The following is a 13,485-nucleotide window of genomic DNA, read 5'->3' as shown; positions in this document are numbered from 1 at the left end:
AAAACATTTAATTTGTTAATTACTTCTCTAGTAGTTTATTTATTAACTTTCTTCACTGGGCTATTTTCCTTGTTGGAGCCCTTGGGCTTATAGCATCTTGCTTTTCCAACTAGGGTTGTAGCTTAGCTAATAATAATAATAATAATAATAATAATAATAATGCACAACCTTGTAAGACAGTGTGAGCTTTTGTGATTGTGTGTAATTTTTTTCTGTCTCTTGTGCCTATTTTTAACTTTTCTAGTGCCTGTGCGAAATAGGAACAATGTGCCTAAAACGTGTCGAACTTGAATTAAAAAAAACTTTAAGGGATAATTATTTTTCAATTTAATAAAAGCACAAGGTAGTGGGCTGTCAGACTGGTATGATGACAAAGAAATTAATACCTTCAATTAAGGATGCGGAGAGAGAGAGAGAGAGAGAGAGAGAGAGAGAGAGAGAGAGAGAGAGAGAGAGAGAGAGAGAGAGAGTCAAAGTCAAAGTCAAAAACCTTTATTCCATTATAAAATGGTTATTCTGTTACATAACAACATAAATTATTTACATAAAATTCACAATAATTGGATTGTAAAAATCTAGGGTATATATACATTCAAGTAAAATCTAAAAAATATTGCTTAAGTTTCTTTTTGAATAAATCAGAACTAACATTTATACATTTTCTTATTTCCAGAGGTAGTTTGTTCCAGCAAGCTGGGCCCCTTATTGCCATTGCGCGTGAACCCAAATCCGTTCGATAGCTGTCTACATATAGATTTTCATTCTGTCTGGTTAATGCATTCCTACAATTACCAACTGTAGGAAATGTGTATAGCCAGTTGGGATATTCTTTTCTCAAACTTTTAAAAACAAAAACACAAACATCGTACATGCCCTTTTCTTTTAATTTTATCCACTTTAATTGCTGGAGGGTTGGGGTGATGTGATCGTGTTTTTTCACCCCAATAACGGCTACTCTACCTGCAAAGTTTTGGATTTTTTGAGCTTTTTCCATGTGCATATCATTAGTTGACCCCCATATCTTAATACAGTAGTTTATTACACCCAAGACCAGACTTTCCACTATCAGAGCTCGAGTAGTATCATCAAAGTAATCTTTTACTCTACTTAGATACATTAGAATGCCACTAACTTTTCTACTCATCTCGTCAATGTGAGTACTGAATGTCATGTACCCGTCCATGTGTAGACCTAGATTTTTTACATGTTGATTTATCTTTACTTCATCACCATCGCATTTTATTATAATGTCATCTGGAATTTTGCTAATATACTGTGAGCTACCCACAACCATGCACTGTGTTTTAGTGGCATTTAATAATAGCCCTTTTCTTAGAAAATATTTCTTAATTTTGAGCAATATTAGTTCAGCCCTTTTAATCAAGCCATCTAAATTTTCTATTTGATCAGCCAAAAGAACTTGTGTGTCATCAGCATATTGAATTAGCAGGCAGTTTTCTATGTATTTAATCATGTCATTAACGTAGACTAAAAATAGAATTGGACCTAGGACAGATCCCTGTGGCACTCCAAATTCAACCTTTTCAATGCAAGAATTTACGTCTCCCTCAAGTAATCGTGAAACCAGAACGTATCAATGTAATGTTCCTTAAGAGATTTACACAATTCATCATGGTTGACACTATCAAATGCCTTTGATAGGTCGCATAAAATTAATATGGAAACTTTTTTTCTATCAATATTTTTATACATTTCATCTGTTAATTTCATCAAAGCTGTTTCTGTTGATAAACCTTTACGGAATCCATGCTGAGTGTTAGAAATCAAATTATTTGTTTCTAGATGTTCCATTAACTGATTACATACAATCTTTTCTATTACTTTCGATATTACTGGAAGGATAGAAACAGGTCTATAATTACCAGGGTCGTCCTTGTCTCCTTTCTTGTGAAGAGGGTCTACGAGGGGTTGTTTCCAAATAGAAGGATATTTCCCAGTTACAATCGATGTATTTATGATAACCGTGATATAATATGCAATAACTGTAAGGGAATCTTTTAGAAAACTAGTAGGAATACCATCCGTTCCGTAAGCATTACTATTATTCAAACTCTTAACTGTTAATATTATTGTTTCTACTGTAACTGGTTGCGGTCTAAACAATCTTATATTATTGGCAAAATTATTTTGAGTGTTTCTAATATCTTCATTTTCGTACTTTTGTAGAATTTCCTGCGTTTTATCGTAAGTTATTTTTCCTACATTAGCAAAGTATTGGTTAAATTGATCTGCTCTAGCTTTTGGGTTGTCGTATTCAATCTTTTTATTTGTTTTAGTAGATACAATATTATTCATAATTTTCAATGTTTCTCTGCAATATTTATTTTTCTTAATCTTGTCTTTGTTATAATAAGCTTTGGCAGTACGCATCATCGAATTGATGAGTTTTTTCATTTCCTTATACGAATTGTTCAGATTTTCATCATGTCTATTCTGTTTAAGCCTTTCTTGCATTTTGTCCCTTTCAATCATACTGTTTTTGAGATCATTGTCTATCCAAGGTGCACTGGGTCTCCTTATTTCCTTCGTGGTTATTGGGGCACATTTATCTAAGGCACTATTATCTACTTCAGTGAAAATTCCTGTTTCAATATCTGTGTCATCAGTATGCATGATTGTATCTAAAATTATTTTCTGGTCTAGCAATGTATTGCACAAAAAATCTGCAGAATAATATTTTAAACACCTAGAGGTTACCATGACTGGTTTACGCTTTGGCTTCTTAATATCTATGATAAATGAAATATGTTCATGGTCAGCTACAATACTTGGATTTACCTCGATTTTAATGACACTTTCCTGCTTGTTTGTTATTAACACGTCTAGTAGTGTGGATGAGATGGGCTAACTCTAGTAGGTTTATTAATCACTTGATTTAATTTGGTGACTCTTAAAATAATATGTATCTTTGCTGAACCTAACATCAAATCATCATTTAGATCACCTATTACATAAATTGATTTATTCTTTAGAGAAACCATTCTCAGATATTCCAAAATATAGTTAAAAGTATCATTTGAAGCGTGCGATGTCTATACAAGCAACCAATGATAACAAGGTAGCTTACGAGATTGTACAGAGAGCCAAACCTCTTCTACCCCCTCTACTCTTTGAACATTAAGATTACAAATATTAACAGAAAGATTATTTTTTACATAAATACAACAACCTCCACCTCTTCCTTTGTCACATCTATATATTGTATAATTAGGAAATTCAATGAGTGAATCGACAACATTCGGGGTTAACCAAGTCTCAGTTAAACATAATACATCAATATTTCTGTTTAAGAGCATTAATTCAATTTCACATATCTTACTAAGGAGAGACTGTACATTCAAATATTCTACTCACAAAAGATCGTTTTCTGGAGTCACATGATTAGCTATCCCAGTACCAATGTCCGGGACGAGCACTTCTTGTGTGATAACTGCCTCTTGATGGAAGAGGCGGGAAGTCATATTCCCAGGTATCCGCTCGTGACCAGTAGTTGTCATGGGAGAGGTCATAGTAGTCATAAGGCTGAGCTGAGTGACCTCTATTTGTCGACTGCCTATGGGGTGGTCTATTGTATTCCTCACTTCGGTATTGCGGGGGTGATCCTTGGTGTTGGGGGTAGGGCCTATTATCATGGGAGTGGTAGGAGTGGGTATTCCATCTAAACCCCGTCCGAAATGGCTGCTTAGGCCTACCTACATTTCTTTGCATCAACGGCTTCTTGGCGGCTTCCAATTGTCTTCTTCTAATGTGGGGCAGGAACGGTCGAGTAATTATACCGTCAGCCCACGGATGACCTCCCATCACTGTATTCTGCTTTTACTCTGGCACCTCTGCTACAGATGATTGGCCTCGGTTAGAATGTCCAAGGTGCCGTACTTTGACTTCTTGTTGTGAGAGCCCTCGGAAAACTAACTCATCAACCACATTCTTAATAGATGCATTGCTGCTGACACCTCCAATGTATATTTGTACAGACCTTTGGGGTTGAACTACGATGTTGTCTTCCGAAATTTGCTCTTGACGTGCTTATCTATTTTTCTTTTTGTTGACCGGTGGTATGACACTGCGTTGGTCCGTAGGGACTGTTTCCTCCTCCTCCCTTTCTTCCTCCCGGCCTTCGCTCTCATCCTCACTTTCTTCCTGTTGTAAATAATTGTTGTCGATAGAGAGAGAGAGAGAGAGAGAGAGAGAGAGAGAGAGAGAGAGAGAGAGAGAGAGAGAGAGAGAGAGAACATATATAGTCAACGACCTATCTTATCAACCAAACTATGTTGGGATTTACATTTAAAACTAATCTTCCATCAAAATATTAACAAAATAACTTCTAAAAATCCAGTAACAATGCTCATTAATAATACCAAAGTGAAATACCAAAACAACTTAGGTCTGTATTGCATAAAATTTACTTATTTGACTTGGACTTATAACTTCCAAACATTTCCGACACCTTTATAACAAATATAGTTTTAATTAACTAAAAATAACAAGTGTGCGTAAACATTCAATATCTTAGTGGAAACGACCATTTAATACTTTGCACCATATTTCATTCATTAGACATAACAATGGTTAGTCGTGTATTTTACAGAAGAACGAAATTGTGTGTTTATAACTACAACAAACAAATTATAGTTACGTTTCGACGATGATTTTCAAAAGTTATTCCTGTTACTGCATTTCTATTTCCTTTGACAATTTTCAGTCGTGCTCGCCATGCTTAAACACGAACCACATTCCCCATTGCAATATCATCTACGTTCTTCATGTCTTTTTTGTTGCTTTTTGCTACCTTAATCAGCTTAAAATCTATTCCATTAACTTATACTACTCAAGTCCACGGGTTTAAAAAGCGAACATACAAATGAATAAGAAAAAAGCGGTACATGAATTTTCCCAGATCCTTTAATGGTCCAGAAAGACCCTCCAGCAACAGTCCCCACCACTTACCTTAGAGAAGTGCTGAAGGGCCTTGCAGGACAAGAAGCAGGTTCCCAAACTATACTACCACACGGCAAACCTATAAACGAAACACGAAATGAACAAATGCAAAAAACAGTGAAATATAACATTATACATTATTAAAAACTACTCTACTGTTGTTGAGGGATACCTCTTTCACGAAATTTATTCCAAATGTTAATATATTCGCAAGATTGATAAAAGTTTATTTTCCGTATTTTGAAGGATTACGTCCACAGGTGAATACATAATAATGGATCAACTTTCTCTTATTCATTAAATACATATTCATTGAAGTAATTTTCCTTACAATGATTCTTAACCTCGAATCGAGATACAAGTTTCATTCTATATGTGAATGAATATAGTTGATACGTTAAATCCCTTCCCTTTAACAGAGACAGATAAAACAATAATCATTGTGGTTTTACAATAAGTATTGGATAAACATATGTAACTTTAGTCCGTTATTCCGAACAAGAGCGAACTTTTAAATGAAAACGAACATGTTTGATCACAAAAACAACTTTTATTCAAAGAAATTTTTTGAACATTAATAGATCCCTGGTATCTACATACTTCATAAACGTTAGAGCCACACACATACATACACACATTCTTTTATTTCAAAACCTTAGTTCCACCGTCCTCAACAAAACTGGAAAATTTCATATGATTAATCAAATATATCAAACTCTTCGCCAGATGGAAATCCTCTAACAAAGAAGCTCAGATACTAAACTGGATATATCATGAAACTAAAAAGAAAAATATTAAGCCGAAGTGGAATTCTTTTTATGGGTGCTATTGTGAGTTTATGGTGTAGATGGCGTCTGCAATGTTCTTGATAGTATCTTTCACTCCAAGATGGTCTCATTGTGTTGTCGAATTCAGAGCTTTATGTTCGAAATGGTAAAAGTTATACGGAATAAAAACTATCAGAACGATGCAACCGATCCCTAACGACTCCGAGATCATAAAAATAAGAATTTTCTTCTAATTACATTTTATTATTATTATTATTATTATTATTATTATTATTACTTGCTAAGCTACAACCCTAGTTGGAAAAGCAGAATGCTTAAAGCCGAGGCCTTCAACAGGGAAAATAGCCCAGTGAGGAAAGGAAAGAAGTTAACTAGAAGAAAAATAATTAACAATTAAAATGTTTTAAGAACAGTAACAACATTAAAATAAAAATGTCATATATATACTATAAAAACTTAAAAAAAACAATAGAAAGAGAAATAAGATAGAATAGTGTGCCTGAGTGTACCCTCAAGCAAGAGAACTCTACCCCCATGACAGTGAAAGGCCATGGTACAGAGGCTATGGCACTATCCAAGACCAGATAACAATGGTTTGATTTCGGAGTGTCCTTCTCCTAGAAGAACTGCTTACCATATCTAAAGAGTCTCTTCTGCCCTTACCAAGAGGAAAGTAGCCACTGAACAACTACATTGCAAAAGTTAACCCCTTGGGCGAGGGAGAATTGCTTGGTAATCTCAGTGTTGTCAGTTATATAAGGACAGAGGAGAATATGTAAAGAATAGGCCAGACTATTCAATTTATGTGTAGGCAAAATGAAAATGAGCCGTAACCACAGAGAAGGGTCAAATGTAATACTGATGGCACTTATTTTTCCCCTATGTAATATCAGTACACGCAATTCTAAATTATGCAACTTCATATTTAAAAGATAGAATAATGAACTATCTGATAACAAACAATTGAAAACACTAAAGTTGATCAAGAAAAATTGAGAAACCAAGAAGCTATGTATCGAAGAGTAAAAACAAATAAATGTTTTCTAATATGATGAGGAAAAAATTAAAACCTCGGTATTATAATCATAGTTATCACAAACCAAGATTCAACCCAAGTGTGAAAATAGAATATTTCAAGTCGAAAAGGGGATAGCAATCCACTACAGGAAAAGAAACGAAGCCAGCAACTAATAAAAACGTCGGAAAAAACAACAATAAAATGATAGAAATAACATTATGAGCATGACTACATATAGAGAGGACGGTAGTGGTGGCTTTGAAAATGAAGATCAAAGACGGAGATGAAGAAAAAGATAATAAAGATGCAACATCTTCACAAACCATCCTCGGCCCTTCTTTTTAGACTTAACAACACATCATTTGGAAATACAAAAAAGGGAAAATTGACAGAAAGAAAAGGTTTGAGTACACCCTAAAGCAAGAGAGCTAGCTCTAACCCAAAAAAGCAGAATGCAAGAGTACAGAGGTCATGGACCTATCAGAGACTAGAAAATATCGGTTTGATTCCAGGTGTTCCTCTCTTAGAAGAACTGCCAACCATAGCTAACGAGTCTCTTCTAAACTTATCAATGGGATAAAAAGTCACAGAATAGTTAATAGATACCCACTTGGTGAGCGAGTAAGGTGTAACACGCTTAGTTTTACAAATGTATCAAGGAATATGACAAGCGACTAGGCTGATAATTAGGCAAAGAAAAGAGCCATATCTAGAGATTGATCCAACAACAAGCTGTCTGGCCAATCCTTGAAGGATTTATAATACCTGTATTAAATGTGTAAGGGTTTAAATATCGGTCATGAAAGGCAAAAGCAAGGGACTATGACAATGCCATAGAGACTGACCATATATACACATGATCAGCGCCCAAGAATCTCTTCATCAAGCTAAGACCAAGGAGGGCCAGGCAATGGCTGTCAATGACTCAGCAGGTAGATCTAAATAATCCTCCAATCACGCCCCCCCCCCCACCCCCATAGCTCACAAAGATAGTGAGGTTGCTGACACTACAAAAATCTATCGAGCTTGAGTGGGTCTCGAACCACCGTCCAACAGAACGCAAACCAGGGACGTTTCTAATAGACTACTACTACCCTCATGACAGTAATTATTTCTATCGTTATTATGTGGCAGACCAACCAAAAAAAACATGACGTTAAACCTAAAACATATCAGAGGGTGGCATAGAGGCATTTCAAGAATAAAGAAAGGTGCCAAGGAATTCATCGAGGGCGTGCAACTGCAACAGTTCACACCACGTGACCTTGCCTTACGGTGCAATGCCCCAACGTTTTACATTGTTTTGGATGGATGTATGGAATTTGGGCCAAAAGGGTTATCTTTTTGGTTATCTCCACATTCCATGAAGCTCAGTCAAAGATCTAAGCTATTTTATTTTAATGAAGATGTCTATAACACTCGACATAAAAAAAAAATCATAGTTTCTTAAGATACTGAATGTTTACATTGATAAAATAAATCGTGAAAACAACTTCACTTTACGCACTAATTCCAAACTATTCGGTTTTTCTCACTCTCAAACAAAGGAAAATAAAATACGGCCTTCTTAGCTACAATCTAAAGCCTTGCCAGGGTTTATTTACGCGGAAAACAATTGGTAGCCAATTTTTGTCCAAATTACCTTAGATGGTGGAGTCAGCCTACAGCCACGTGACCCAGAATTACGGGTCCCAAACACCTGCACGATAGCCAACAGCAATGAGTCATCGACGAATTGGCAAAGATTAAATCATCAAAACACGATAATGCATTCCCACTACCTCTATAATCATGCAGCAAGTAGCATCGCAACAAAACTGCTTTCGCATAAAAGGACACAGCAACGCTGACATCTGCATCAGAAATGGTTTGTCCGAAAAGGGTTCGGGTTACATAGCACGAAAACAAGCTTTTGCGAGCAATGTTGGCAGACGTGTAGATGGCCATACCTTAGTAACAGACTGTCGTCAACGCTTTGCTCGTGTGCAACAGCAACGCCGTGAATTGGTTGGGGGCTAAAGCACGCATCTTACTTTACCGTTCGATGACGCAACAAAGAAATGATTGATTAGATGCAATACACTAGGTATTTGTTTACCAACTACTTGCAAACAAAATATATTGATGCGTAGATGGAGCGTCACCCATCCTGTTACCTAATTAACAAATAGGTGAATACAAAAATAAAAACGTTGATTTCCTAATATAAAGAACCTCTGAATTTGTTATGCATTGATGATAAAAAGCTAATATTCTAAAGCTGTAAAAATGAAAATTACTCTCTATAACGATACTGAGTCCATACGGCAGCATCCCGAACTACGCCCAGTGAAGGGGTTATTTTTAGGCTTAATTTCCCCCTGACTGTGGTAGACCAGACCCAGAGTGCACTGAACGCTACCGAGGGACGGGAGAGGGAGCTTCAGCGGATGTGGGTAGAAGAGGAGACTTTAAGGATGGAAGGGGGAGGGGTGAAGGGGAGGAGAAAGGGTTCAATAGATACAACGAACAGATAGATGACAGTGAGGAAAAGGGAGATATTCTCCCGGGTTGATGATAGATGATGCTCAAGTATGTGAAATGAATGTAACAACGTTGAAATATGCTTAATATACAACATAGAAATATAAGTCAGTACCGCACTGAAAATAAATTCTATCTCATTTTAAAGTATTTTCAAAATAAGTGTGATACCAACCGTACAACCGCCAAATGCAATGAAAACAAACACGTATGGCGACATAAACGCATCCCACCAACGCTGGCCAGCCGCCATGAGAACTTCGATGACATCACAGCCAGAAACGGCGGATGTAATACATAATGTAACTCTCCGACCTTCGGCGAGATAATGCGAGCCCACTAAAATAAAGCAAATCGCACAAATCGGCCTATCATTACCGAAACCCTATGGGTCGTTTCTGGGCACTTGTAATAAGTGTTATTGTACTTTCGGTTATTTAAGTGACGAACTGAAAACATTTTCTAACAGCGTTAGGGGCGGTAAACCTGACAGCTGCGTATGCATCTCGGGTGTCCTTTCAAAACTAGATGATTACTATGGTTAATTCTTTCCCAGGACAAATACGTGGGGGTGATGTCAATATCTTATTCAAAGAACGTATGTAATATTCTAAAACCTAGAGCATGGTTGATTCATAATTATATTTCTGCAAATTTTACACTACTTCCTTCGAGGATAAAACTACCAACTGAACCTGCGTTACCAGAAGTGTTAAATGAGAGTAAGAGACCTATTATTATTATCATTATTATTATTATCAACCTACAACCCTGTTTGGAAAAGCAAGATGCTATAAGCACAGGGGCTCCAACCAGGAAAATAGCACAGTGAGGAAAGGAGAAAAGGAAAAATAAAAAATTTCAAGAACAGTAACAATATCAAAATAAATATTTCATATATAAACTAAAAAAAACTTTAATAAAACAATAGGAAGAGAAATAAGATATAACAGTGTGCCCTCAAGCAAGAGAACTCTTACCTAAGACAGTGGAAGACCATGGTACAGAGGCTATGGCACTATCCAAGACCAGAGAACAATGGTTTGATTTTGGAGTGATCTCCTAGAAGAGTTGCTTGCCATAGCTAAAGAGTTTCTTCTGCCCTTTACCAAGAGGAAAGTGGCCATTGAACAATTACAGTGTAGAATTGTTTAGTAATCTCGGTGTTGTCAGATGTATGAGGACAGAGGAGAATCTGTAAAGAATAGGTCAGACTAATTGGTGTATGTGTAGGCACAGGGAAAATTAACCGTAACCAGAGAGAAATATCCAAAGTAGTACTGTCTGGCCAGTCAAAGAACCCCATAACTCTCTAGCGGTAGTATGTCAACGGGTAGCTGGAGGTCCATTGGACTCCGTCTAATCAGTAGGCAGACCCTGATAATCTAGAGCCTGGTTAATGATGACGATCATGTTGCTTTTAACTGTAAGGCAAAACAATATTTCGTTATTAACTCTGAACTCTGGAGTCTTCGCTTTTACAAAAGAACGCGTTAATACACTTTAGCTAGCTGAACTCGGACAGATATTGTTTATGAGATCAGCATTGTCCCTCGTTGATGTCGCTCACTATCACGCAGTTCACTATAATGTTGCTACATTTAACATCATATTTAAGAAGGGTACATGATAGCTGTGTCTTTTCAATTGTAGATATTACCATGGAACTTGGCAAGAACAGAAAAACTATGTTTCTCATAAACCACTGAAATTTCATTTGGATATGTGACTTACTCTAGGAACAATTTACTCCCCGCTAAAAATAACCGATACAGAAATGAACGTTTGCTGTGGCTTTTCTATGGCAGATATCAACATAGAAATTGTTATGGAAAACGTAAATATCCATCCCATTAATCCCTGAAAATTTTATTTAGATATGTGAAATATTCTACTAGTAATTTACGGAGCAGCCATAAATTGGACTCTCGTGGATATCGAAAAAAGACTATTGTGACTTTTCTATGGCAAGAATCAATACGGAAATTGATATGAATGTAGTTCACATACAATCCATCAAACCCTGTGAAAATAATTTGGATATCTGTAAAACTCCTCAATGATTTTTTTTAGCTAAAGGTCGTCATTTACGAACTAAAGTGACAACCAGGGAATGCCTGTAGCAGGTATGTACGTGGAAATTGGCAGGAACAAACCTTATATATAACTAAAAAACACTTGAAATTTCATTTGAATATATTTATCGGCATAGGAGTTATTGACGCCGCCGTCGAAAATATCAGCTGCTCTCCCACCCCCACCACCACCACCACCACCTCCGGTTCGAAATCTATGGGTAGGGAATGACTGGGCTACGGGTTCGGCGAGATATCTTCAAAAAGTTTTGGCATTTCATATAAGTTCACTCACTTCGTTTGCGACAATAAAGAGAAAAAAGGGTAAAAAAAAATATCGCGCTACCTGTAAATCATTCAACATTCAAAGAGAGAGAGAGAGAGAGAGAGAGAGAGAGAGAGAGAGAGAGAGAGAGAGAGAGAGAGAGAGAGAGAGAGAGAGAGAGAATTTTCAGGAAACCAATAAACATTTTAATGAAAGTAATTCTAAAGCAAATTCAAATACTAATTTCAAAGTATTTAAAAAATCACTAAGAACTTTCAGTGGAACTAAGTCTAAGAATCCCCATATTACAACTACAAATTATCTTCAATTTAACAAAGTTATCTAAAAATCAAACGAATACACGTCAGGTGGAATATCACACATACCATCTATTTACGAACCAAATTGCTTCTTGTTTTTTCCCGTTTTTATGGTGATTAAAGGTAAGACGAGCAATTGACATTGGCATTTACGAAAAGGTTACCCTTGAGGAAATTAAGCCGTTGACGGTGGCTCTATATGGCAAATTTGCCATCAAAATATCTAATATTAGTTCTTTCATTGTAAAAAATAAATACTGACATTCCCTATATTCATTTTCAGATTCTAAGTATCTACTCTAAAAGGAGATTGCTCCAGTCACTTCATAAAACTACAAAAAAACAAATAACAGTAGGTCGAACCCCTGTGCACATTGCGCATTCACCCCATCTTGTATGCAAGATATTAAGGTCCTTCCTTATCAATATGTCTTTCCCACTAATCTATCCAAACTTCTCAAAGCCTTTCCCTCCTACCTCTTAGCACTTTTGAAATAGGTACTCTTTTCACCATCATGATGACTTCCTTTCCACAAGACCAAGCAATCTCAAATTAATCTGATTCATCCTTGCACTTATACAAACCATTTTACCACTAACTGCAGGTATATACATCTTATTTCTTACCGTGCAATCTTTTCTTATATCACATATAGCCTACTGCGAAACCAGTATGTTCAGCATCCACACTTCTGTATCATATAAGAAAGCCGACTCAACAATTCCTTCCTACATTCCTACCTAGCCTTCCACAGAATTTAAATCTCTTCCCAGTCGTTTACACACACCCTGTTACCTTCCTTGCATCACCTCTTCTGTAACTCATCTCACATGATCTCATCTTACCACCATCCATCTTCCCTCAAATACATATACTCATATGAATCAACTATTTCCATTCTTCAACCATTCATATTCATAATCAATGCTCCATTATCTTGATTCCCGTTTACCTGACTTCCTTATTCTTGCTCATATTTACTCTCATCTTGGAAACATTTTCCAACTATTTTACCAGGTTGTGGAATTGGTATTCATTGTTCCCAATTAGAACAATACAATCTACCAATCCCCAGACTTGTCCATCTACTTTGGACCTACATCCACTATCCTACCTCTGACATTTCACCTCGTGCCAACCATAAAGATGTCGGGCAGTCATAAAGACATAACACACCATTGTCTCGGACACACTTTCACTATAAAGCAATCGCTCTCCTGTCTACATTCTAAACCAAGCTTTACTAACATAGTAAAAACTCAATTTCCCTCGCAAGTTCAATTCAATACATTAGCAACCACCTTCTCGATTTATTATATCACAACCTTTTTCTAGGCCAATGTATGCAGCATACAATTTTTTTTAATTTTTTTTTCGACTTCTCACACAGCGGTTGTACACAAACACACACACACACAATATATATATATATATATATATATATATATATATATATATAATATATTTATATACATACATATATATATATATATATATATACTGGGGGAAATTTAATAAAAAAAAGAATTTCTGTTG

The 13,485-nt window shown here is 36.2% G+C and overlaps 2 protein-coding genes across 10 annotated transcripts in view; one reads left to right on the top strand and one right to left on the bottom strand.

Moving 5' to 3' along the window:
* The window catches only part of LOC137616392 (defense protein l(2)34Fc-like), a 1,552,671-nt gene that overhangs the window by 890,418 nt on the left and 648,768 nt on the right, over positions 1-13,485 (bottom strand). The gene's annotated exons all lie outside the window — the stretch shown is intronic.
* The window catches only part of LOC137616391 (nuclear factor interleukin-3-regulated protein-like), a 177,042-nt gene that overhangs the window by 119,006 nt on the left and 44,551 nt on the right, over positions 1-13,485 (top strand). The gene's annotated exons all lie outside the window — the stretch shown is intronic.

Source organism: Palaemon carinicauda, chromosome 22 (genome assembly GCF_036898095.1).
Source record: "Palaemon carinicauda isolate YSFRI2023 chromosome 22, ASM3689809v2, whole genome shotgun sequence".
NCBI lineage: Eukaryota > Metazoa > Arthropoda > Malacostraca > Decapoda > Palaemonidae > Palaemon > Palaemon carinicauda.
This window is presented reverse-complemented; position numbering and strand designations above follow the sequence as displayed.